Raw genomic sequence first — 24437 nt, 5'->3', positions numbered from 1 at the left:
TCATAGGGCCAATTCTGCCCCATGTTGTAGCGCACTGACCTTAGCTAGGTAGTCTCCAAGCCTGGTTCTCCCTACATCCAGGAGATTCTGTGAGTTTGATTTTGGAGAGACAGCAGTGAGCAGCAGCTGGAAGTGAGACTGGGATCAAACCCTGGCCGTGGCAGTGAGAGCGCCAGATCTTAACCACTAGACCGTGAGGGCCAGCAGCTGAAGTCTGGGCCCCAGCTCCTGTCTGCCTTGAAAAAAAATTTTGACAAGGAGACAGAAGTTAGAGAGGAAAGTAAAGCGTTTATTAGAAAAGCAGAGTACATGCCGACAGACTCAGGGGTGAGCTTAGGAAAAAGTCACACCTTTGGGAAGTTTAAATCATTTATAAGGGGCAGCCTTCCATATCTTTGTTTTCCTCTGGCCAATTGGCTTGTTTTCTTTTTACCCCATCACCGATTTGTCTCAGGGCCCTCCCTTATGTGTGTGCACATCCTTTAACCAAGATGGATTTTAGCACAAGGGCCTTTGGGGGAGTTAGCACAACTTATTATGGTCTGGTGTCCCCTCCCCTTTTGACCCCCAAGGAGGCTTTCTGTGCATGTGCAGTCAAGGCCTCCCTGACCCCAAGGGTGAGGAATATGTGACCTCTTGATCTTTTTTTTTTTTTTTTTTTTTTTTTTTGCGGTACACGGGCCTCTCACTGTTGTGGCCTCTCCCGTTGCGGAGCACAGTCTCCGGACACGCAGGCTCAGCGGCCATGGCTCACAGGCCTAGCCGCTCCGCGGCATGTGGGATCTTCCCGGACTGGGGCACGAACCCGTGTCCCCTGCATCAGCAGGCGGACTCTCAACCACTGCGCCACCAGGGAAGCCCAAGCTCTTGATCTTTTACTCAAGCAGTGCTTAGCCTTTCTCTGCCCCTGCCATTACTGTTATCTTAAAATGTTCACAGGAGACAAAGTCCAGCTATTTTCCGAGGGCCCCCATAGGATATTGAATATAGTTCCCTGTGCTATATTGTAGGACCTTGTTGTTTCTTGATCTTTAAAATGGAAAGAATGTTGTCAAAAAAACTTTTGGCTCCCTGCGTACCAATGCCGAATAGAAATATGGAGACAGAGATTTGGAGGAAAAGAATTAGAGAGGCTTTTTATTTCTCTGCCAGGCAAAGGGGAAGACACGGTAGGCTAGCGCCTCAAGAACTGTGCCCCCCCCTCTCCTGGGGAATTACAGGGGGTCTTACAGGTGGAACTTACAGTCCAGGGTAAGTGATAAGCATCAAAGTGGTAAAGGTCTTGCACTCTTCTTCTTGCAATATTTTAAAACAGTCACCGTTGGCGTCAGGCAACCTGGTAATTGGGTCTGTTCGTCTCTGGGTTATCAGCCTGCGACCTTCTTTCTGAAATGCAGCTACGTGAGGTGATTTGCTACAAGAGAGTGCAGGGAGAGTAAATACCAGGTGCATGGTGTAAATGACACAGAATTAGGGGGTGATAGGGGCAGGATGTAATTTACACTGAGTTAGGGGGTGACAGGTTAACTTTGTGAAGGACAAATCTAGTTACAGACACCACAGATTAGTAACAGTTCAAATAAAACTAGGATTGATTAACTCTTTCAGTCCAGTTTATGTTTCTTCTCTAGCCTGTTCACTGTTCCCTTTATTTTCCTTGCTATCAGGAGAGGAAAAAAACCTCACTTCTATTTTTGTTGCAACAAGAATGCTAGTGATCACAATCTGTAGGGCTGAAATGAGATACACATGTGAAGCATGGAAGATGGGGCCTGGTACCTCATAGGTACTTGGGTATATTTTCACAGTATTTACCCTCTGGAATACTGGGCAGCAGTTAAAAAGAACTAATAAATCTGTACATACTTGTATAGAAAATAAATCTCTAAGTCATGGAGTGAAGTAGGAAAAGTTAATTGCAGAAGAACATGACCTCCTTGGAAAGCAAAATGATGTGTTTCTTTTCTTTTCTTTTGGCCGCGCTGTGCTGCTTGTGGGATCTTAGTTGCCTGACCAGGGATTGAACCTGGGCTATGGTAGTGAAAGCGCCGAGTCCTAACCACTGGACCGCCAGGGAATTCCCTAAAATGATATACTTCTATATGTTTATGCCACAAATACATAAAAACAAGATCTGGGAGGATATGTACCACATTTCTGATGGTATTACCTCTGGGGAAAAGGAAAATCTTTGTTTTTTTACCCCTGTGTTCTGCCACTTACTAGTGGGGTGATTTGGGGCAAGCTATATTGCCTCTTTGTGCCTCAGTTTCCTCATTTTTAAAATGGGGATACACTAGTAGCTACCTGATAAATAGGTGTAAGGGGGGACCCCTTCCAGGGCCCAAGAGTGGGCTCTTGTCTAACACTTGGAAATGAATTGTCCAAGGAGACACATGCACTGACAGAGCAAGAGACTTTTTTGGGAAGGGGCACCTGGGCAGAGAGCAACAGGGTAAGGAAACCCAGGAGGACTGCTGTGCCACGTGGCTTGCAATCTCGGGTTTCACGGTAATGGGATTAGTTTCTGGGTTGTCTCTGGCCAATCATTCTGACTCAGGGTCCTTCCTGGGGGCGCATGGGTTGCTCAGCCAAGATGGATTCCAGCGAGGAGGATTCTGGGAGGTTGGTGGGACATATGAACTGGCGTCTCCTTTTGACTTTTCCCAAATTCTCCCAGTTGGTGGTGGCTTGTTTGTTCTGTGTTCCTTACCAGGACCTCCTGTTGTAAAACAACTCATGCAAATGGTTACCTGGCCAGGGTGGGCATTTTCAGCCAGTGTTTCCCCTAACATAACTGTTAGCTATAGCTCATGGAATTAAATTTCTTTTCACTCTTCTGTGCCCTTTCACTGTACTAAATAACCTCTCTGTCTTGGTCAGAAGTGGGGGACAGCCTCCCCCTCACAATTCCCTCAGGGTCTCAAGCAGAGAAAACGCTTTAAAAAGTTTGAAGGATTGTTTTGGAGACACAGGGTTAAGACAAAGAATCCAGGGTAAGGACAAGGAGTTGGCTGTGAGGAGGTGGGTGTGGGTGTGAGGGAGGGATAGCAATAGGGCCCAGCCTCCAAGAACAGGGCCTAATTACCGTATTTCACCAAATTTAAGATGCATAATTGTAATATGTGCCATTATTTTATGTAACACTTCCTACTTTTAAAAAATGCCGCAATTGGGCTTCCCTGGTGGCGCAGTGGTTGAGAGTCCGCCTGCCGATGCAGGGGACATGGGTTCATGCCCCGGTCCGGGAGGATCCTACATGCCGCAGAGCGGCTGGGCCCGTGAGCCATGGCCGCTGAGCCTGCGCGTCCGGAGCCTGCGCTCCGCAACGGGAGAGGCCACAACAGTGAGAGGCCCGCGTACCAAAAAAAAAATATGCCACAATTAGTTTGACTTGTCATAAACTGTTCTAGATATTCAAAGATATTAAAAGGCAAACAGATATGCATTGTAGAATCATTAAAATATGGGTGCCTAAAGCACTGAATGATTATAATGCCCTCACCTCAATTTTTAAAATATCCCACTAAACTATAAAATAAGTGTAAGAGGATTTTTCCCAGTGACGATTACTTTGAAATCTTTTTGGGGAAATGTTAAATGTCAAGTTCTTTCCCTAAACCATATCTCATCTCCTTTGTTCCCCTGCATGAGCTGAGTCAGCCTGTTGGGTGACCCAGGCCTGCCCTGGGGGAGGGGGAAAGTCACACAACTGAGTCCTTTGAGCCTCTCCCCTGCCCCGAGGGCAGCAGCAGCTGGAAAGGGGCCCGGCTTTATGGGGGAACAATGGTGCCAGCCAGCTGCGGGTGAAGCTGAGCTGAGCAGCCTGGCCTGGTTCCAGAAAAGTGAGCCTTGCACCTGAGAGTTCCATTCCACTTGGGCAAAGGTCTGAGAGATCAAGGGAGAGTGGAGAGGGAATTCCCTCAGCATTCCTGGTGAACAGCTCTATGCATGGAATCCCAGAACCTCTCAGCCAGAGCTCACTCAGGGCCCATGGAACTGAATCGCCCCCATTATAAAGCTAAGAAAAAAAAAAGCCTCAAAGGGGCTGGAACTTGCCCTTAGGTCACACCATAAGTCAGTGCCAAAATCCAGGTTCCCTTTGATTCATCAAGTCCACTATCAAGTGATGATTTATGCAATCTTTTATAAACATGCCCAGGTCATGTTGCTTTGACAAAGTATCTGTCTGACACATCAGATTAAGCATCTGACCTACCTGATCACTGGAATGAGATGAACAGGACTTGAGGTATGAATACCTCCAGGACAGGGGAGATCTGTGAGTACCTGCCTGGCTTCCACTCCTTCAAACCAATACTTACTGTGACATAGTGACTGCGTTGGTTTGAAGGCTACCTCTAACACTTCCCAGGTACATGATCTTGGGTAAATTACTTTGTCACTGTGGTAACAAGCCTCTAAGACAGCCCTCTGTGATTTTTACCTCCTGGTATTCATACCCCTGTATAGTCAGTCCCCTTGCACAGTGATTAGGGCTGACCTGTGTAACCACTAGGATATTGCACAAATGACAGTGACTTCTGAGGCTAAGTCAAAAGACACATTTCAGCTTCCACTTTGCTCTCTTGGGTCAGTTGCTCTGGGGGAAGTCAGCTGCCATCTTGTAAGGACACTCAAGCAGCCCAATGGAGAGATCCACATGGCAAGTAACTGGGATCCCGTGCCAACTACCAACTGATTTGCCAGCCATGGGCCACCTTGGAGCTGGATCCTCTAGCTCTAGCTGAGCTTTAAGATGACTGCAGCCCTGGTTGATCTTGGCTGGAACCTCCTGAAGAGCTCCAGGCCAGAATCACCCAGTTTTTAAATTCCTGCTCTTAAATTCCTGACCCACAGAAATGTGTGAGATAATAAATGTTTATTGTAGGTGTAAACTTAAGTTTTGGGGTAACTTGTTACACAGTAATAGATAATGAGTAGAGTCACTTTTTGCCTCCCTTTCCTCATCTTTAAAATGGAGATGATGATCATACCTGCTTCATAGAATCATAGGGAGGATCCATGGAATGATGCGTGGGAAGGATCTGACTCATAGCAGACACTAGCAGATGGGAGCCAATATTGCTGTGTTGTTTTATGGTCTTCATTAATTGAGAGCAGAGGCTAAGTACCATGTGAGGAAGGGCCAGGAGGGAGGATGAAATAGAAGCATCCAGTTTCTTACTTATTTTCCAGGCAATTCAGCTCTGATTCTACACTTGCATATCCTCTTCCAAGACAGAAGTCCTTCAGGGAGGCTCGATCCCATGTCATTAGAAGGCAATGCAGAGACTATTTACTGCTTCCGGAGCATTACCCTTGAAGGCCTTAGTCTCTACCTACCCCTGCCACCCACCGCCCCCCGCTCCCTCCGGAGCTTATTTCTTGTTCATCTGCCAGGAAGCCCTATCAACAGACTTTGCTTCGTCTCAGCACTTTCCAGGGATGTTCCCTTACCCCCAGCAGCTCCCCAGCTAAGGACTGCTTTGCTCCTTAATCTATATCTGAGAACGGAGTTTAAATTTTAGCTCTGCTACTGATTTGCCTTTTGTCCAGTCGCTCAACCTCTTGAGCCCCATTTCCTTATCTGCCAAACAGAGAGAGTGAATTTTGCCTTAGAATTGTTGAGGGGAGAAATGAAGCCAGGCAACACTGAGGTATGAATGCCTTGTTAAATGGAAAATAAACTGTTAAACACCTTCAGTCTGTCAGGTGCTGCCCAGCTCCTAGCTCTGCCCCCTTAGGCTTCTCCCCACAGCTGGAGCCACTTAATTCTCACAGGCAGGCTCTGCCCTGCTCTGGGCTTGAGACCAACTTTGTTTTTTAATCAAGGGATTTTAACGCGATTTTATCTCTTTAATCAGGGGCTCAGCTATAAGTTTGAAAATGTGCCCTTGTACCTTCTTCCTATGTCCAAGCCCAGTTTAAAATAAATTACTTTTAAATCGCCAGATTAATAAAAATCACAGTATAGAATATTGATCTTTAAATTTGCATATACATTGGAATCAGCTGGAGGGGCTAATGTTGATGCCTGGACCCCACCTCCAGAGATTTGGATTTAATTATCTAGGTTGTGGCTTCCGTGTTAAGGATTTTTAAAAGCTTCCCTGCTGGGACTTCCCTGGTGGTCCAGTAGTTAAGAATCTGCCTTCCAATGTAGGGAACACAGGTTTGATCCCTGGTTGGGGAGCTAAGATCCCACATGCGGTAGGGGCAACTAAGCCTATGTGCCGCAACTACTGAGCCCGTGCACCACAGCTAGAGAGAAGCCCACCAGCCACAACGAAGAGCCTGCTCACTGCAGTGGAGAATCCCACATGCGGCAACTAAGACCTGATGCAGCCAAATAAATGAATAAATCTTTAAAAAAGTATATTTTGCAAACACAAGAAGCTATAGCACATTCCTTCTGCTTGCTGTGTATTGTTATGTGAAAGTTTGTCTAATGGAGTTGACAAATACATTAGAAACATATATTGCAGGGTAATAAAGTGGGAGGATTATTCTAAGCTAGACAGATATAAACATATATCAATTAAACATGATTCTTCCTCACACACACACACAAAAAGCTCCTGCTTTATTCCCCTGAATGAAACAACTGTTTTCAAGACACTTGTCATCAGATAATGAAGGACAGTGATCCCTAAGAGACTAGAAACAAATGAGGTGAGACCTATGATTTCCCCAAATTACTGTCTGGAAAGAGTTTTCAGGCCATGGTACAGGGAGAGGGAACCCAGGTGAGCCCAGCAAGCACTCTGACTTGGGGGGACAGAGCTGAGAGTCTGGGGAGAACAAGAGGCTAGAGTTTGCAGAGTACCAGAGAGGGGAGGATTGCAGAAACAGAGAGAACTCTGGAGAACTACTGAAGTATTCAGCTGAGCACTCACTAGCATATGCATGTGAAGAAATATCCAAAGACAGGGAGAGAAGCACCCAAAAGGATTAGAAGTACCAGTGTTCAGTGTTCATGAACAGCAGGAATAGTGCAAGTTCCCATCAGCCAGACTGGGAAACCTCATGATTCACAGGGCATTTTCATTAGGTGGAGTACACAGTACTGGAGAAAAATTAGCCCTAGACTAAGCACTGTTCTGGTCCCACCTAATCTTAAAAGCAAGACCCCAAAGGATCAAACTTTAAATAATTTAACTGCATCCCAGAACAAAGTTCAAGAATACTTAACGAATTACAAAAATGGGCTTCCCTGGTGGCGCAGTGGTTGAGAGTCCGCCTGCCGATGCAGGGGACACGGTCTGGGAAGATCCCACATGCCGCAGAGCGGCTGGGCCCGTGAGCCATGGCCGCTGAGCCTGCGTGTCCGGAGCCTGTGCTCCGCAACGGGAGAGGCCACAACAGTGAGAGGCCCGCGTACCGCAAAAAAAAAAAAAAAAAAAAAAAATTGGAGTCACTGGCACAGGGGATGGTAATTTTACTTTTTTAAAATACATTTTAATTTTGAAAATATTCAAATATACAGAAAAGTTGAGAAAATAGTACAATGATCACCCATACACTCAACATCCAGAGTTAACAATTGTTAACATTTTGCCATATTTGCTTTATCTACACATAGGTGTGTGTGTATGAGTGTGTGGGGTTTTTTTTTACTGTTCGTTCATTTGTTTGTTTTGCTAAACTTTTTGATAATGAGTGTTAGACATCGTGAAACTTCAGCCCTGTGTACCTCAGTGTACATGCCCTAAAAAGAAGGACATTTTCCTTCATAACCATATCATTATCACACACAGGAAAATGAATAATTCCCTAATATCTAATTTCCAGTCCATAATCAGATGTTCTTAATTGCCCATTTTATAGCTTTTTTTTTTAGAACCAGAATCCACTGAAGGTTGACAAAGTATTTTGGTTTTATATCTCTTTAGTTCTTCTGGTCTAGAACAGCAGTCACCCTCCTCTCCTTACTTTCCATGACTTTGATATTTTTGAAAAGACAAGGCCAATTGTCTTGAGGAATGTCTTACATTCTGTCATTAATTGTGGTGTTATTTAATTTATTCCTCTGCCTTTTATGATTCCTATATATTGGAAACTAGTTCTGAAGGTCTCATTATATTTGGGATAAGCAGTTTGGGCCAAAATACAGTGCTTCATAAGTCATGTCAGGTACTTCATATTGTACCACTTCTGTTGGCACATCATGTCAGGCTGTCCCTGTATAAGTGATGCTAATGTTGATCAATTGGTTAAGGTGGTGACTGACTGCCAGATCTCTCTTTTGGAAAAAGGATCTGTTTCCTCTTTGCAATTATCATCTGTGGGGTGATACATTGTGATGGTGGAAACATCCTATTGTACAACAGCCTTTCACCAATGGTTTTGTTACTGAACCAAACTGGGTCCACCCACCTGCCATGCAGTAAAGCCAATCTACTGACACCGGGTTGTGGTGAAGGAAAGTCCAGTGTTTACTGTAGGGCACCAAGCAAGGAGAACCTGCAGCTTGAGCTCAAAAGACCTGAACTTCCTGATGGCTTTCAGGGAAGGGTTTTTAAAAACAACATTTAGAGTGAGGGTTGCAGCTTGTGGACTCTGATTGGTTGGTGGTGAGGTAACAGGGTGGTGTTTCAGAAATCTTAATCATCAACTTTCTGCTTCCAACCAGTCTGAGGTCTAGTGCTTGTGGTCAGCACGTAGTCACCATCCTCCACCTGGGTGGGGTCTTAGTTTTTGCAGAACAGCTCAAAGATATGTCAGATTTTTACATATATTCCTTGAGGAGGAACTAGGACTCTGTTTTATTCCTGCCTTGTTTTCATTACTTTTCTTGCTTAACTGCTTTTCCTTTGTTTCTGCATTCCCTCACTTCTCTCATCAGTAACTGGGTCTGCTCTTTGGAACTCAGGGAAGACCAAGGAGACTAAAGCCTTTTCTCTATAAGCAAGAAATGGGGGGACACAAAGGGGCTTTTGTACCCAGGAAGGCCCTGCAGGGTCCTGCTTCGTTTTAATCCCCACTTTTCTTTGATACTCTTCAATCCTGAGGGGAACACGGACAAGAAAGGTAATAAAGTTTTGGTTACAGAGGTTGATCATAAACTCAGTAAGGAACTCAGTTTAAGGGGACTCGGTTTCAGTTTTAGCAGCCACTGATTATCATTCATCAATCATTTCAGTGGGAGATGCAAAACGGTAATCAAATTTTTTTGATTCTGTCATTCTTTCTACATTTATTATTAGCATCACTCTTTTTTTTTTAACATCTTTATTGGAGTATAATTGCTTTACAGTGTTGTGCTAGTCTCTGCTGTACAACAAAGTGAATCAGCTATATGCATACGTACATCCTCATATCCCCTCCCTCTTGCGTCTCCCTCCCACCCTCCTTATCCCACCCCTCTAGGTGGTTGCAAAGCACCGAGCTGATCTCCCTGTGCTATGTGGCTGCTTCCCACTAGCTATCTATTTTACATTTGGCAGTGTATATATGTCAATGCTACTCTCTCACTTCGTCCCAGCTTACCCTTCCCCCCTCCCCGTGTCCTCAAGTCCGTTCTCTACGTCTGTGTCTTTATTCCTGTCCTGCCCCTAGGTTCATCATTTGTTTTTTTTTAGATTCCATACATATGTGTTAGCATACAGTATTGGTTTTTCTCTTTCTGACTTACTTCACTCTGTATGACAGACTCTAGGTCCATCCACCTCACTCAATTTCATTTCTTTTTATGGCTGAGTAATATTGCATTGTATATATGTGCCACATCTTTATCCATTCATCTGTCAATGGACACTTTGGTGGCTTCCATGTCCTGGCTATTGTAAATAGTGCTGCAATGAACATTTTGGTACATGACTCTTTTTGAATTATGGTTTTCTCAGGGTATATACCCAGTAGTGGGATTGCTGGGTCATATGGTAGTTCTATTTTTAGTTTTTTAAGGAACCTCCATACTGTTCTCCATAGTGGCTGTATCAATTTACATTCCCACCAACAGTGCAAGAGGGTTCCCTTTTCTCCACACCCTCTCCAGCATTTATTGTTTGTAGATTTTTTGATGATGGCCATTCTGACTGGTGTGAGGTGATACCTCATTGCAGTTTGGATTTGCATTTCTCTAATGATTAGTGATGTCGAGCATCCTTTCATGTGTTTGTTGGCAATCTGTATATCTTCTTTGGAGAAATGTCTATTTAGGTCTTCTGCCCATTTTTGGATTGGGTTGTTTGTTTTTTTGATACTGAGCTGCATGATGAGCTACATGAGCTGCTTGTATATTTTGGAGATTAATCCTTTGTCAGTTGCTTCATTTGCAAATATTTTCTCCCATTCTGGGGGTTGTCTTTTCATCTTGTTTATGGTTTCCTTTGCTGGGCAAAAGCTTTTAAGTTTCATTAGGTCCCCTTTGTTTATTTACTTATTTATTTATTTATTTTTAATTAATTAATTTATTTATTTTTGGCTGTGTTAGGTCTTTGTTGCTGGGCGCCAGCTTTCTCTAGTTGTGGCGAGCCGGGGCTACTCTTCATGGTGGTGCATGGACTTCTCATTGCAGTGGCTTTTCTTGTTGCGGAGCACAGGCTCTAGGCCCACAGGCTTCAGTAATTGTGGTACACAGGCTCAGTAGCTGTGGTGCACAGACTTAGTTGCTCTGCAGCATGTGGGCTCTTCCTGGACCAAGGCTCGAACCCACATCCCCTGCATTGGCAGGCGGATTCTCAACCACTGCGCCACCAGGGAAGCCCCCCTTTGTTTATTTTTGTTTTTATTTTCATTTCTCTAGGAGGTGGGTCAAAACGGATCTTGCTGTGATTTATGTTATACAGTGTTCTGCCTATGTTTTCCTCTAAGAGTTTTATAGTGTCTGGCCTTACATTTAGGTCTTTAATCCATTTTGAGTTTATTTTTGTATACGGTGTTCTAATTTCATTCTTTTACATGTAGCTGTCCAGTTTTCCCAGCACCACTTATTGAAGAGGCTGTCTTTTCTCTATTGTATATTCTTGCCTCCTTTATCAAAGATAAGGTGACCAAGGTGTGTGGGTTTATCTCTGGGCTTTCTATCCTGTTCCAAGTATCACTCTTCTACAAGGAAGAGTTTTCCTTTCTCCTAAGAATGAATTACAGGTCCTACTAAGAAAACAGGTGAAATGCTTAACTCTTTCCTTTTTTTTTTTGCGGTACGCCGGCCTCTCACTGTTGTGGCTTCTGCCGTTGCGGAGCACAGGCTCCGGACGCACAGGCTCAGCGGCCATGGCTCACGGGCCCAGCCGCTCCGCGGCATGTGAGATCTTCCCGGACCGGGGCACGAACCCCCGTCCCCTGCATCGGCAGGTGGACTCTCAACCACTGTACCACCAGGGAAGCCCATCTCTTTCCTTTTAATAACCAATAATTAGAGTAAAGAGCCAACATAATAGTCATCTCCTGGACTTCCCTGGTGGTGCAGTGGTTAAGACTCCGCTCTCCCAATGCAGGGCCCCGTGTTTGCTCCCTGGTCAGGGAACTAGATCCCACCTGCATGCCTCAACTAAGAGTTTGCCTGCCGCAAGTAAGGAGCACACATGCTGCAACTAAGACCTGCTGCAACCAAATAAATAAATAAATAAAATAAATATTTAAAAAACAATAATAAATAAACACTTAACTGCAATTACTTATTTAAAAAAATAGTCATTTCCAACAGTGGCAAGTGAGTTCTACATCTCTCTGTGTTATTTTATAAGCTCATAGATTTTTATTTATTCAATGTTTTATAATTAATTACATTCATTTTTTATTGTTAATACTCACATTGTCCCAAATTTAGTCAGTAAAAGCCTCTTCGAGCTGTTTTTTGTTTCCTATTGACACACTCTTATTAATCCTGAGTGCATTCATATTTTTTGGCATAACAAGATGTTCCAGACTCTGCTTATAGTTTTCCTCTGCAAGCTCTAGAATCAGCCATTTCTCCAAAGAGCCCAGGCCAATTTTAAAGAATAAGATTTGGGCTCAAGTTATGCTCATCGCTACTGACTTATAATTACTTCCAGGCCCTCCTGTTCATTGGGTAAATCTAGGAATGAATATATATGTAATCGTGAGGTTATATTTTTTTTCCAACTCATAAATGTTTTTTCTGAACTTCTTTGACTTTATATTCAGATCTCTTTGCCCTTTTATGAAAAATTTTGATTCCTAATAGTAACATATTTACTTATTTGCTTTATCCTACATGATACATGCAATAGTTCCAAAATTACCACACCAATATTAATTTTTTTATATATATTGTTATATAAACAACAAGGTCCTACTGTATAGCACCAGGAACTATGTATATTCAACATCCTGCAATAAACCATAATGGAAAAGAATATGAAAAAAAAAGTAACTGAATCACTTTGCTGTAAGCAGAAATGAACAACATTGTAAATCAACCATACTTCTACTGAAAAAAAAAAAAGAATGAAAAAGAGGACAGACTTCGGATCCTATAGATTTGAGAAAAGAAAAAAACATAGTGACAATGGAAATACTAGGTGAAGTTTTGGTCCTCAGAATTTGTGGTCTCAGAGAGTTCAAGGACGGAAGGGAGGAGGTGGTAAAGGAAAATTGAGGGTTCAGACTTGGTGCGCAGATATGACCCTGGGAGACCAAGGTCACTGGAAATGAGACCAAGGAAGGCTCTCATGTTGAACCAATCATTCTAGAAGGATGACAGGAGTAGAAGTGAGAAGTAAGACAATCAGTCTTTCCACAGGGGAGGAAACAGAGGTCAGAGATGATGAGGAACATTCTCAAAGTCATATAGTGATCTTGGCATTGAGGCTGGGATTTGAAGCCAGCTCTACCTAACCTCAGAGCCTGGGTCAAACTATTATTCTACTGTTGAATCAGCGAGTTCAGCCTCTGGGGATGGGTCTCTGAGGTGCTTCTGTCTCTTCTCCTGTACCAGGCCACCTCATGCCAACGACTGAATGGGTTACCCCAGTCACCTGCCCCCATCATCTCTGAATCCTGCATTCTTCCCTCTGTAGTGGACTTCTCCTCACCTTTAGCTGGCTGTCTCCAGAATTTGTTCTACCCTGGTAGCTGAGTCTATAGTTCCAGATCCTGCTGTTCATGGCCTAGTCTGTCTCATGGCTACACCGTCTTCTTACATGGACTGTAGGAGAAATGATAGTGATAATGAAAATAACAACACCTGTTTCTATTACCTTTGTCAAGCATCCACTCTATGCCAAGCTTGGCATATATCTTCTCTCATTTGGTCCTCACGACATCCCATTATTGTCCCCATTTTACAGATGAGAGCACTGGGACTCGGAGAGATTACATCACTTGTCCAGGACCACACAGCTGGGATGTTGCAGAGCTGGAGTCAATCCAGAATATTTCTGGCTTTCACAGTCCTTGTCCTTTGCAAATCATGAAAATTAAATAAGATATTGGACAAGACAGCCTTTGTACCAGTATAGCACAGTCTCATTAATCTCTGGGGGTGTCTTACCTGCATTCCAGAACTAGTCCTGCCAGCTGCCATGTGACCTTATCATTGCTAACCCTAAGTGAGTAGGCCCTTACAGTGTTCCTGGCATCTGGACTAGCCCTTTACACACATGATTTCACATACATGTCCACACATCCCTAAATAAATAAACATATGTATAAAAATAAAATATTGTTTCTATTTCACAAATGAGGCATAGAGGAGTGAGGGTAGTAGCTGCTGGTAGAACCCAGAGCTCAGGGTTGGCAGAGAAAGCTGTAGTGTCTGTTCCCTGCAGCAGTGACCCTGGCATCTCTCCTGGCTGGAATCCTCAGGGTGATTTTTGAGAGTTGTTCCTAACAGTACACAGCCCCCAGGTCTGGTGTTCAGGCTCTTATGGAGATTCTATGAGCCACCCAACATCTTTTAATAAATTTCTTTTCTGCTCAAACTCAGGAGAATTGGTTTGTTTTTTGTTTTTTTTTTTTAAGATGTTGGGGGTAGGAGTTTATTAATTTATTTGTTTATTTTTGCTGTGTTGGGTCTTCGTTTCTGCGCGAGGGCTTTCTCCAGTTGCGGCAAGCGGGGCCACTCTTCATCGCGGTGCGCAGGCCTCTCACTATCGCGGCCTCTCTTGTTGCGGAGCACAGGCTCCAGACGCGCAGGCTCAGTAGTTGTGGCTCACGGGCCCAGTTGCTCCGTGGCACGTGGGATCCTCCCAGGCCAGGGCTCGAACCTGTGTCCCCTGCATTAGCAGGCAGACTCTCAACCACCGCGCCACCAGGGAAGCCCCAGTTTTGTTTTGTTTTTTGCAGTTAAGAATCCCGATTGATACACCCTACAACCCTATCAGGTATCTGTATCATTTGTATTATTTTAAAATTATTTTTGAGTTATTTAATTTTTTAAAGTAATGATATAGGCACTTGTGAATCCACCACCCTACAGCAAAATGCAGAGCCTTGACAGTAACCTGCATCTAACACTATACCCTCCTCCCCACCCAACTCTTTTCCTGACCAAGGTAACCATCTTGAATATTATGCTCATCATTCCCTCTCTTTTTTATTTTTAAAAATGCCTATTGAATTATAACATGTATATGTAGTAAAATCACAAATATTAAGTGTACAATTCAAACTTATATGTGTGTATGTACAGATTTTTGTGTAACCAGATCAACATATAGAACATTTCCCATGCCTCAGAAGGCTCCCTCATGAGGGAGGCTCCCCTCCCCGCTAATTCTTCCTGCTCTAGGGTAACCAGTATTCTTATCCCTATCATCTTATGTTTGTTTTGCCTGTTCTTAAACATTAAAAAAAGTACACTTCTCCTGATGGGTACTCTTTTTTGTCTGGCTTCTGTCACTCATTGTTATGTTTGTGCAATTCATCTATGCTTTTGCCTGTGGTAATGGTTTGTTCTTTTTATTACTATATGTATAAACATAGCATAATTAATTTTATTAATTCTCCTATTGATAGCATTGGGGTTGTTCCCTTACTTTTTTTTTTTGTTCCCTTACTTTTCTTGGTATATTGCTTTATTTCATCTATATGTATTTCTAAAAGTATCATTTCCATGTTTACAACTGAGGGAACGGAAGCTCAGAGAAGTTAGGTGACTTGCCTGAGGTCACACAGCAAATAAGCAGCAAAATCAGGTTGACTCCACATTCCTGAACTCTACACCTCAACTGCAAAGGAGTGGGAGAAAGCTCTTCCTCCTTCCACTCTCTGGGACTGAGGGATGGCCCTGGGTGTCCAAAAGACCCAGGTGGCCTGACCATCCCTGGAGGCAGCAGGATTGTATGCAGCCTGCTGGCTGGGAACCCTGTGCTCGTGACATGAGCCCATTCTGACCCTCCTAGGCAGCAGTCACAAATACCAGACAACTTTCATGACCACTGTGCTGCGCAGTGTCGGGAAGGCTCAGGGATCAGGGCTCAGCCTCTGTCCCTCTCTAGCCTCAGGCCAGGCTGAGTGAGGTGTGGAGCCACCAGACAGGCAGGCCCAGGCTGGCAGCTGTGATGGATGACCCTGGGCTGGCTCCCAGCCACACTTGTCCACACCCTACCTTAGTACTTTGTCCTTGTCTGTATACACTCTGTGATGAGACTTACTCATATTTTTCTTTAAATCAACCCACTTTTAAAAAAACTTAACGATTTTAGTTAATTCTTTAAAAATTTTTTAATTTAAAAAATTTCAAATAGCTAATATAGGTATCTGATACATTATTTAAAAAGTATGAAAATGTTTTCCTCCTACTTTGTCCCCCAGCCACTCAATTTCTTTAAGAGATATACAATCTTATTCTCTTCCTTTGTGTCATCCAGAGATGTACTATGCATATACAAGCAAATGAATATGTAATCTATTCATTTTTATTTTTGACCAAATGCTTAGACCTTATTTCCTAAATAAATTGGAGATGGTTTCATATCAGTACATGTAGATCTGCCTTGCTCCTTTTCTTTTCTTTTTTTTTTAAGGCTAGCATAATTTTCTAGTACCGTAATTTATCTTACCCCCTACTGATGGACTTTGTCCTTATTCCAATCTTTTCCTATTACAAACAATGTTACGATGGATCACATGTTCATCTGCTATTTTGCTCATTGCCTATTTATCTAAAGGATAAATTCTTAGACATGGAACTGCTGGAACAAGTGGTGTATGTGTTTTTTAAAACAACTTTATAAAAAGTATAATTGACATACCATAAAATCTACAATTCAGTGATTTGTAGTAAATTTATTGTTTTTCAATCATTATCATAAACTATTTTTAGAACATTTTCATCACTCTAATAAGACCCCTCACGGTCATTTACATGAGTTAATTCCCATTCCTACCTCCTGTTCCAGGCAACCACTCATCTACCTTCTGTTTCTATAAATTTGCCTTTTCTGGACATTTCAAATACATGGAATTAAATATACAATATGTGACCTTTTGTGTCTGGATTCTTTCCTTTAGCTTAATGGTTTTCAGGTTCATTCATGACATAGCATGTATCAATAGCTCATTCCTTTTTATTACTGAATAGTATTCCATTGTATGGATATGGCACGTTTTTAAAATTCATTCTTCAATTGATTGACATTTAAGTTTCTTCCCCCCACTTTTTGGCTATTATGAATAACGCTGATGTGAACAGTCACATGCAAGTCATTGGCATTCATTTTTTTCATTTTTCTTGGGTAGATACATAGAAGTGGAATTGTTGGGTCATATATGTAGAAGTGGAATTGTTGGGCCATATGATAAATATATGCTTAGCTTTTTAAGAAACCAACAGACTGTTTTCCAAAGTGGCTGTACCATTTTACACTTCTACCAGCAAAGTATGAGACTTCCTGTTTCTCCACATTCTTGCCAACTTCGTTATTGTCTGTTTTTTTTTTTTTAAATAACCACTCTAGTGGGTATAAAATGGCATCTTATTTTGTTTTTCACTAATGGCTAACGATGTCGGGCATCTTTTCATGTGCTTATTCCTGTACTTTCTTTAGTGAAATGTGTTCATATCTATTGCCCCTTTTTATTTTTTAATTAAAATGTTTTTAAAATTTTATTTATTTATTTATTTATTTTTGGCTGCGTTGGGTCTTTGTTGCTGCACAGGGGCTTTCTCTAGTTGCAGTGAGTGGGGGCTACTCTTCATTGCGGTGCACAGGTTTCTGTTTGTGGTGGCTTCTCTTGTTGTGGAGCACGGGCTCTAGGCGCATGGGATTCAGTAGTTGTGGCTCACCGGCTCTAGAGCGCAGTCTCAGCAGCTGTGGCACACCGGCTTAGTTGCTCCATAGCACGCGGGAACTTCCCAGACCAGGGCTCAAACCCATGTCCCCTGCACTGGCAGGCAGATTCTTAACCAATGCACCACCGGGGAAGGGCTTATTGTCCCTTTTTAAATGGGGTTGTTTGTCTTCTTATTATCAAGTTTTAAGAGATTTTTGTATGGAGGGTGTTGGGGGAGGGATGGATTGGGAGTTGGGGATTAGCAGATGCAAACTATTATATAGAGAATGGATAAACAAGCTTCCACTGTATAGCACAGGGAACTATATTTAATACCCTGTGATAGACCATAATAGAAAAGAATATGAAAAGGAATGCATATATATGTATAACTGAATCACTTTGCTGTACAGGAGAAATTAATGCAACATTGTAAATCAACTATACTTCAATAAAATAAAAGTTTTAAAAATTACCATACCAAATTCTACCAAAATAGTTACCTATGAAATAATATGATGTCTGGCATTTGCTTCAAAAGAAGCCATCGGCAGAGGTAATAGATGAAAGCTATTGTTAATGAGTTGCTATTTGAAGCTGGGTGAAGCTGGAAATCCATTATACTATTTTCTTTTCTTTTATGTATCTTTGAAATTTTTCATAATGAAAAGTTTTTGTTGTTTTCTATTTCAGACAAATTTTTGCAAGTTGTTTTATTTACAATGCCAACTTTTTGTGTGTGTGTGTGTTTTGTTTGTTTTTTTTTTCGGTACGCGGGCCTCTCACCGCCGTGGCCTCTCCTGTTGCGGAGCACAGGCTCCGGACGCGCAGGCTCAGCGGCCATGGCTCACGGGCCCAGCCGCTCCGCGGCATGTGGGATCCTCCTGGACCGGGGCACGAACCTGTGTCCCCTGCATCAGCAGGCGGACTCTCAACCACTGCACCACCAGGGAAGCCCTGTAAAATCATTTTTGATACTGAATGTCTTTCGAATCTCCTCAGGAATTTTCCCCTTGATCATACTGGCAACAGTCTTGCAGGTAACATCAAGCAAACGTTTGGTGTCTAAGTAGTTTGCTGCCAGTATAAGCTCAAAAAGTGTTCCTTGGTCAACTTTCAGGAATTCTTGATCCCAAACAGGGATATCATCTGTTCGATTTTCTTTGCTCTCATCATCCTCAGGAGGAGGAGGATCATCCTTGTGGTGGGTGCACCACTGAATGACCTTTTTTAATATTGCTGCATTAACATTTGGCTAGGGGACTGGATCATCATCTCCTTCATCATCCATTCCCAAATTTTCCAACGTGGTCTTAATAGTCACAGGTTGTTTTGCAATTTCAACATCAACTTCAAATATCTCTCCATCACAACTCTGCAACTTAATTGAAGGCATGGTGTTAGGATTCAAGGAGATGGCAGGCCAGAGGCTAATGAGAGCAGGGCGGCGTCTGCAAAAAGAAAAACACAAAAGCTGAGAACAAGGCCAACACCTGTTTTGTTTTTTTTTAATTAATTAATTTATTTGTTTTTATTTTTGGCTGTGTTCGGTCTTCGTTGCTGTGCGCAGGCTTTCTCTAGTTGCAGCGAGCGGGGACTGCTCTACATTGCAGTGCGTGGGCTTCTCATTGTCGTGGCTTCTCTTGTTGCAAAGCACAGGCTCTAGGCCCGTGGGCTTCAGTAGTTGTGGCACATGGGCCCAATACTTGTGACCGGGCTCCAGTAGTTGTGGCACGTGGGCCCAATAGTTGTGGCTCGCAGGCTCAATAGTTGTGGCTTGTGGGTTCTAGAGTGCAGGCTCAGTAGTTGTGGTGCACGGGCTTATTTGCTCTGTCGTATGTATGTGGGATTTTCTGGGACCAGGGCTCAAACCCGTGTCAGCTGCATTGGCAGGTGGATTCTTAACCATTGCGCCACCAGGGAGGCCATTTTTTTGTTTTATTTGTTTGTTTGTTTTTTTATGGCCACTTTTGGTACCACCTAAAATCATTTTGTGTGCATCATCAGTCCACAACCCCTTGGAAGATACTGGCTTAAAGGATAAGAGTGAGGGCTCTAGAGTCAGGCTGACCAAATTTGAATCCTGCTCCACCAGTTACTAGTTGATCTCAGGCAAGTCCCCAAACCTCTTTGGCACACAGTTGCCTCGTGTGAAAAATCAAGCACTAATTTTAATTGAACACTTACTATGGTCCTGTACTGTGTTAATGCTCTCTCATTTTATCCTCCCCACAACCGTAAGAGTTTAGTCCTGTTTCACAGTTGAGGAAGCAGCCTGAACACACGTGACTGAAGCATTTGACCTTTCAGGACCTGCCCCTCCTCCCTCCAAGTTTAGAAGGTCCTCCAGGACCAAAACCAAAGTCACATGTTCCTATATCTCTAATTGCAGCCTTTACCGCCTCTGAAGTTTACATGAGTCAAGGCTGAGTTCTAAGATTCCCCGGAGTTTCTGGTCTGATGACACCTTTCCATCTTGCATAATGTGACCTAGATGCTTGTCTCTTGATTCCATTTTTGCTTGAGGAATTTGCAGGCATGACTTTTTTTTTTTTTTTTTTTTAAGACAGGTATAATTCAGTTTAGGATAGACATTTCCAGTGAGAACTGTGGGCAAGAAGTGATTCTGGTCTGCAATCTGTAGCTATGGGCCAATGGGGCTTTCCTAGCAGAGGGACAACTTCATGTTTGAGAGCAAGAAAAGAGGTACTGAGGATAATGAACAAGACTAGGAGAAGCTCTGGCATGCTGTATATTATCTCAGGGAGTTCTTCAGTCCTGCAAATGCTCCTCTGAATCTAAGTCCTCCCAAAAACTGGAGGAGGAGGTGCTGAGCACTCTTTATGGCTATTTATTACTGGTCCTTGGAGGCATTTAATTTCACTACCCCAATGGAGAAAGTGTATAAAGCCCTGGAAGTAGGGTTACCAAATAAAATACATGATACCCAATTCAATCTGAACTTTAGATAAACAATAAAAAAAATTAGTGTAAGAATGTTACATGCAGCATTTGTCACATATTTATACTAAAAAATTATTAATTTTTTATTGCAATTCAAATTTAACTGAGCATCCTACTTATTGTTTTTTAAAGAACCATTTTGGTTTTTTGGTGTTGTTTTGCGTTTTTATAATTAATTAATTAATTTATTTATTTTTGACTGTGGTGGGTCTTCGTTTCTGTGCGAGGGCTTCCTCTGGTTGCGGCGAGCGGGGGCCACTCTTCATCGCGGTGCGCGGGCCTCTCACTATCGCGGCCTCTCTTGTTGCGGAGCACAGGCTCCAGACGCGCAGGTTCAGCAGTTGTGGCTCACGGGCCCAGTTGCTCCGCGGCATGCGGGATTCTCCCAGACCAGGGCTCGAACCTGTGTCCCCTGCATTGCCAGGCAGATTCTCAACCACTGCGCCACCAGGGAAGCCCCTTCCTACATTTTTATTTTCTAAATCTGGCAACACTACCTGGGAGGGAGGGACTGAGGTGACTAGGGACAGAACTTGTGTACCTCATTTTGCAGATGACAAAACAGTCTTTTTTAAAAAATAAATTTATTTATTTATTTAATTTTTGCCTGCATTGGGTCTTCACTGCTGCACGTGAGCTTTCTCTAGTTGTGGCAAGTGGGGGCTTCCTTGCAGTGCGCGGGCTTCTTATTGCGGTGGCTTCTCTTGTTGCAGAGCACGAGCTCTAGGCGCTCGGGCTTCAGTAGTTGGGCCATGTGGGCTCAGTAGTTGTGGCTCACGGGCTCTAGAGTGCACGTTCAGTAGTTGTGGCACATGGGCTTAGCTGCTCCATGGCATGTGGGATCTTCCCGGACCAGGGCTCAAACCTGTGTCCCCTGCCTTGGCAGGTGGATTCTTAATCACTGTGCCACCTGGGAAGTCACTTTTTTTAAAAAACAATATTTATTTATTTATTTAGGCTGCGCCGGGTCTTAGTTGCGGCATGCAGGATCTTTTAGTTGTGGCATGTGGACTCTTAGTTGCATGCCGCAGCTGAGAGTCCACATGTCTAGTTCCCCAACCAGGGATCAAACCCAGGCCCCCTGCATTGGGAGTGTGGAGTCTTACCCACTGGACAACCAGGGAAATCCCAACAAAACAGTCTTAAAGAGGGAAAATGATGAGCCACGACCTCAGGTCTTCAGTGGTTTCTTTGGATCCAGATCTGAGGCTCCCAGAAGCCCCACGCAGTGTCTTCTCTCCATCAACACACAGTTCTGCCACTTTTCAAGTGTTTCCCTTCCTCTGGCATTGAATGCAGAATGGCTCCAGGGAAATGGGGGACAGCAGCATGACTAGCAATGTGACTAAGTGTTCTGCAGGGAAAGCCAGTAAGTGACAGGTGGTATGTGGGCTGCTGGGGTTTCTCTCCCCACTCCTTCCAGCTCTTCATCCCTGCTTCCTTCTCTCTCCAAAGGCCTGGGAAACTCCTTCCCTTGCTGGTTGGGGCCTCTCCCAGGCTTCCTGCCCCTGCTGTAGCAGGTCTGGGTCCTGTCCCAGGTTGACCTGGCTGTCCAAGGCAGAAGGAGGGTATAGGTGGCTCAAGGCTCTATTAGCCACCAGTCCTACATTCTGACCAGGCCAAGACTAGACTGGCTTTTGGATCAGGGAACTTGGGAGCCAGAGCCACACAGCATGGGAGATGAGGAAATGCCCAGGCTGGGATTCTCTGCCCTTACCAACCCAGCTTCTCCTTGGAGAGCCACCAACTAACTACTTACCCTGGATGTCCTAGAATCTTCACAACATCCTAGGAGGTAGTACCTATTATTCCTATTTAGAGATTTGGCCACTGAGGTTCAGGGGATTTCCCTAAAACCCCTGAAGTAAGATGTTGATAGTCAGAACTAGCTCCTCCTTGATCTATGTGCCTCTGAAGAAGCCTGACATTAATTCTGCTAGGTTCTACCTCCCAGATCACAGCTAATCTACCCTTGGTATGAGCAAGAAGGTTAGGATATCATAGTCCACCCAGCATAGTGGTTCTCAAAATGTGATCCTTAGGCATCAACATCACCTGGGAATTGTTAGAAATGCAAATTCTTGGGCCTGATTCCAGAACTTCCTGACTTAAGAGATTCTGGGCGTGTTACTTGGCAATCTGGGTTTTAATAAGCCCTCCAGCTGATTCTGATGCACTCTAAAGTTTGAGAAGCTGGCATGTAGTAGAAAGAGATGCATTTTTGGAATAAAAAGAGTATACATTTAAAACATATATTTGTTTTATATATACTTTTCTTGACATATAATATACAGAAAAATACACATATAAATATGCAGCTTGATGAATTTTCACAAAGTGAACATGCCTGTGTACCAGCACCCAGGTCAAGACACAGAACATTTTTACCAGCCCCAAGAACCCCCTTTTTTGTCTCCTTCCTGGTATTACCTTCCCTCAAAGGTAATCACTATCCTGACTTCAAACACCATACATTAGTTTTGCCTAACATTAGACAATTTAAAAATTGTATATGAAGACAGAATCTGGAGCGGACTTCGGTTGGATCCCTGGTTCCTGGCTGAGTGATCTGGACCATTCATCTAATTTCCTTGAGACTCATTTCCCTCTCAGTATAATGGGCATAAAAACACCTCATACCTTAAAGGCACACTGTGTTCCCCAATCTTGCCTAGTGATAAGAATCACCTGGGGCACAAGTTAAAAAATCCACATTCCCCCATTCTTTTTTTTTTTTTTTTTTTGCGGTACGTGGGCCTCTCACCGCCGCGGAGCACAGGCTCCTGGGTGCGCAGGCCCAGCGGCCATGGCCCACGGGCCCAGCCGCTCCGCTGCACGTGGGATCCTCCCGGACCGGGGCACGAACCCGCGTCCGCTGCATGGGCAGGCGGACTCCCAACCACTGCGCCACCAGGGAAGCCCTCCCCCATTCTTAATAGGACAAAAATTGGTTGGGGGTGCAGAGGTAATTTTTAAAAAAAATTTTTTTTCTAAATTTATTCTTTTGTTTTTGTCATGTGGCGCTGTGCAGCTTGCAGAATCTTAGTTCCCCAACCAGGGACTGTACCTGCGCCTTCCACAGTGAAAGCGTGGAGCCTAACCACTGGACTGCCAGGGAATTCCCTCTGCCCCCCAATTTTTTTGTAAAAGCATAGATATATGGCACATAAATTGATAAACAGTATGTTTGTGATATTAAAATTTCATGAGGCAATTTAGGAAAAAATGTCTAGGACTTCCCTCGTGGTCCAGTGGTTAAACCTCTGTGCTTCCACTGCAGGGGGCACGGGCCTGGACCGGAAACTAAGATCCTGCATGCTGCGTGGGGCGGCCAAAAAGAAAAAAAAAGTGTAAAAATGTTCCTTACAGAGATGATAATTTCAAAAAAAGGTGAGAAACACTGCCTACCACAGTGATTCTCCAAGTGTGGTCTGTGGTTAAAAATGCAAAATCTGAGGCCTGACCTCAGAGTTACCAAATTGGAAATCCTGGGGGTGAGGCCCAGCAAACTATGGTTTAAGTCCTGCACTTGATTCTGATGGGCACTAGAGTTTGAGAACCATTGCGCTAGACAATGTGAATGGGGTGGGGTTATAGGAATCTGTATGTTTAACAAGCTCTCCTAAGGTACATTGCAGGAAACAATGACATGGAGGATTTGAAAGTATTTGAAAAGTGTAAGTGACTTTACAGATGGTAAAATACTATTTTCATTAAGAGGAACACGCTAAACAATAATAGCAAAGGTCACTAATTACTAAGCACTTAGTTGTGCCTCTGAGTCCACTTGCACAGCCTGTTCTCACAACCCATGACGGAAGTTAAGAGGTTGGACTCTGAAACCAGACTGCCTGGGTTCTTATCCAACTTGTGACTTCGTTTGTGCATCTGTAAAGTGAGGAAAATGCAGGTACTTCCCTCATAGATTTGTTTTGAGGACTAAAGAATCTTATTGATCAGGGGACTTCCCTGGTGGTCCAGTGGGTAAGTTTTAACAAGCCCTTCAGGTGATTCTGATGCACACTCGAGTTTTGGATCCGCAGCTACAGCTTTTAGAGGTTCTGGTGTGTGATTAGCAGGGTTTTCAAAAAAGCCTAGAGGTACTGGGAGCAATCCAAGCGTCCCTCCCACCTGACTGAGCGCAAACCCCGATTTAGCTGCGCTCATCAGCCTCTGCGAGCTCTTCCTGCCGGCAGCGGGCTAGTGCGCAAGACCTTCTGGGGCTTGTAGGCCGGATCGCTCTCGAGCTGGAGGCGCCTGCGTGTTGGCCGCCAACTCGCTCTAGT

The 24437-nt window shown here is 43.7% G+C and overlaps 1 pseudogene; it reads right to left on the bottom strand.

Annotated features, from left to right (window-relative positions):
• Positions 1-14918: 14918 nt before the first annotated feature.
• LOC114894828 lies at positions 14919-18583 on the bottom strand (annotated as a pseudogene).
• Between the last annotated feature and the right edge of the window lie 5854 nt (positions 18584-24437).

The sequence above is a fragment of the Monodon monoceros genome, unplaced genomic scaffold, assembly GCF_005190385.1.
Source record: "Monodon monoceros isolate NGI ecotype Baffin Bay Population unplaced genomic scaffold, NGI_Narwhal_1 Super_Scaffold_13, whole genome shotgun sequence".
Classification (NCBI taxonomy): domain Eukaryota; kingdom Metazoa; phylum Chordata; class Mammalia; order Artiodactyla; family Monodontidae; genus Monodon; species Monodon monoceros.
The sequence above is the reverse complement of the archived record's forward strand: the minus strand, read 5'-3'. Positions and strand labels throughout refer to the sequence as shown.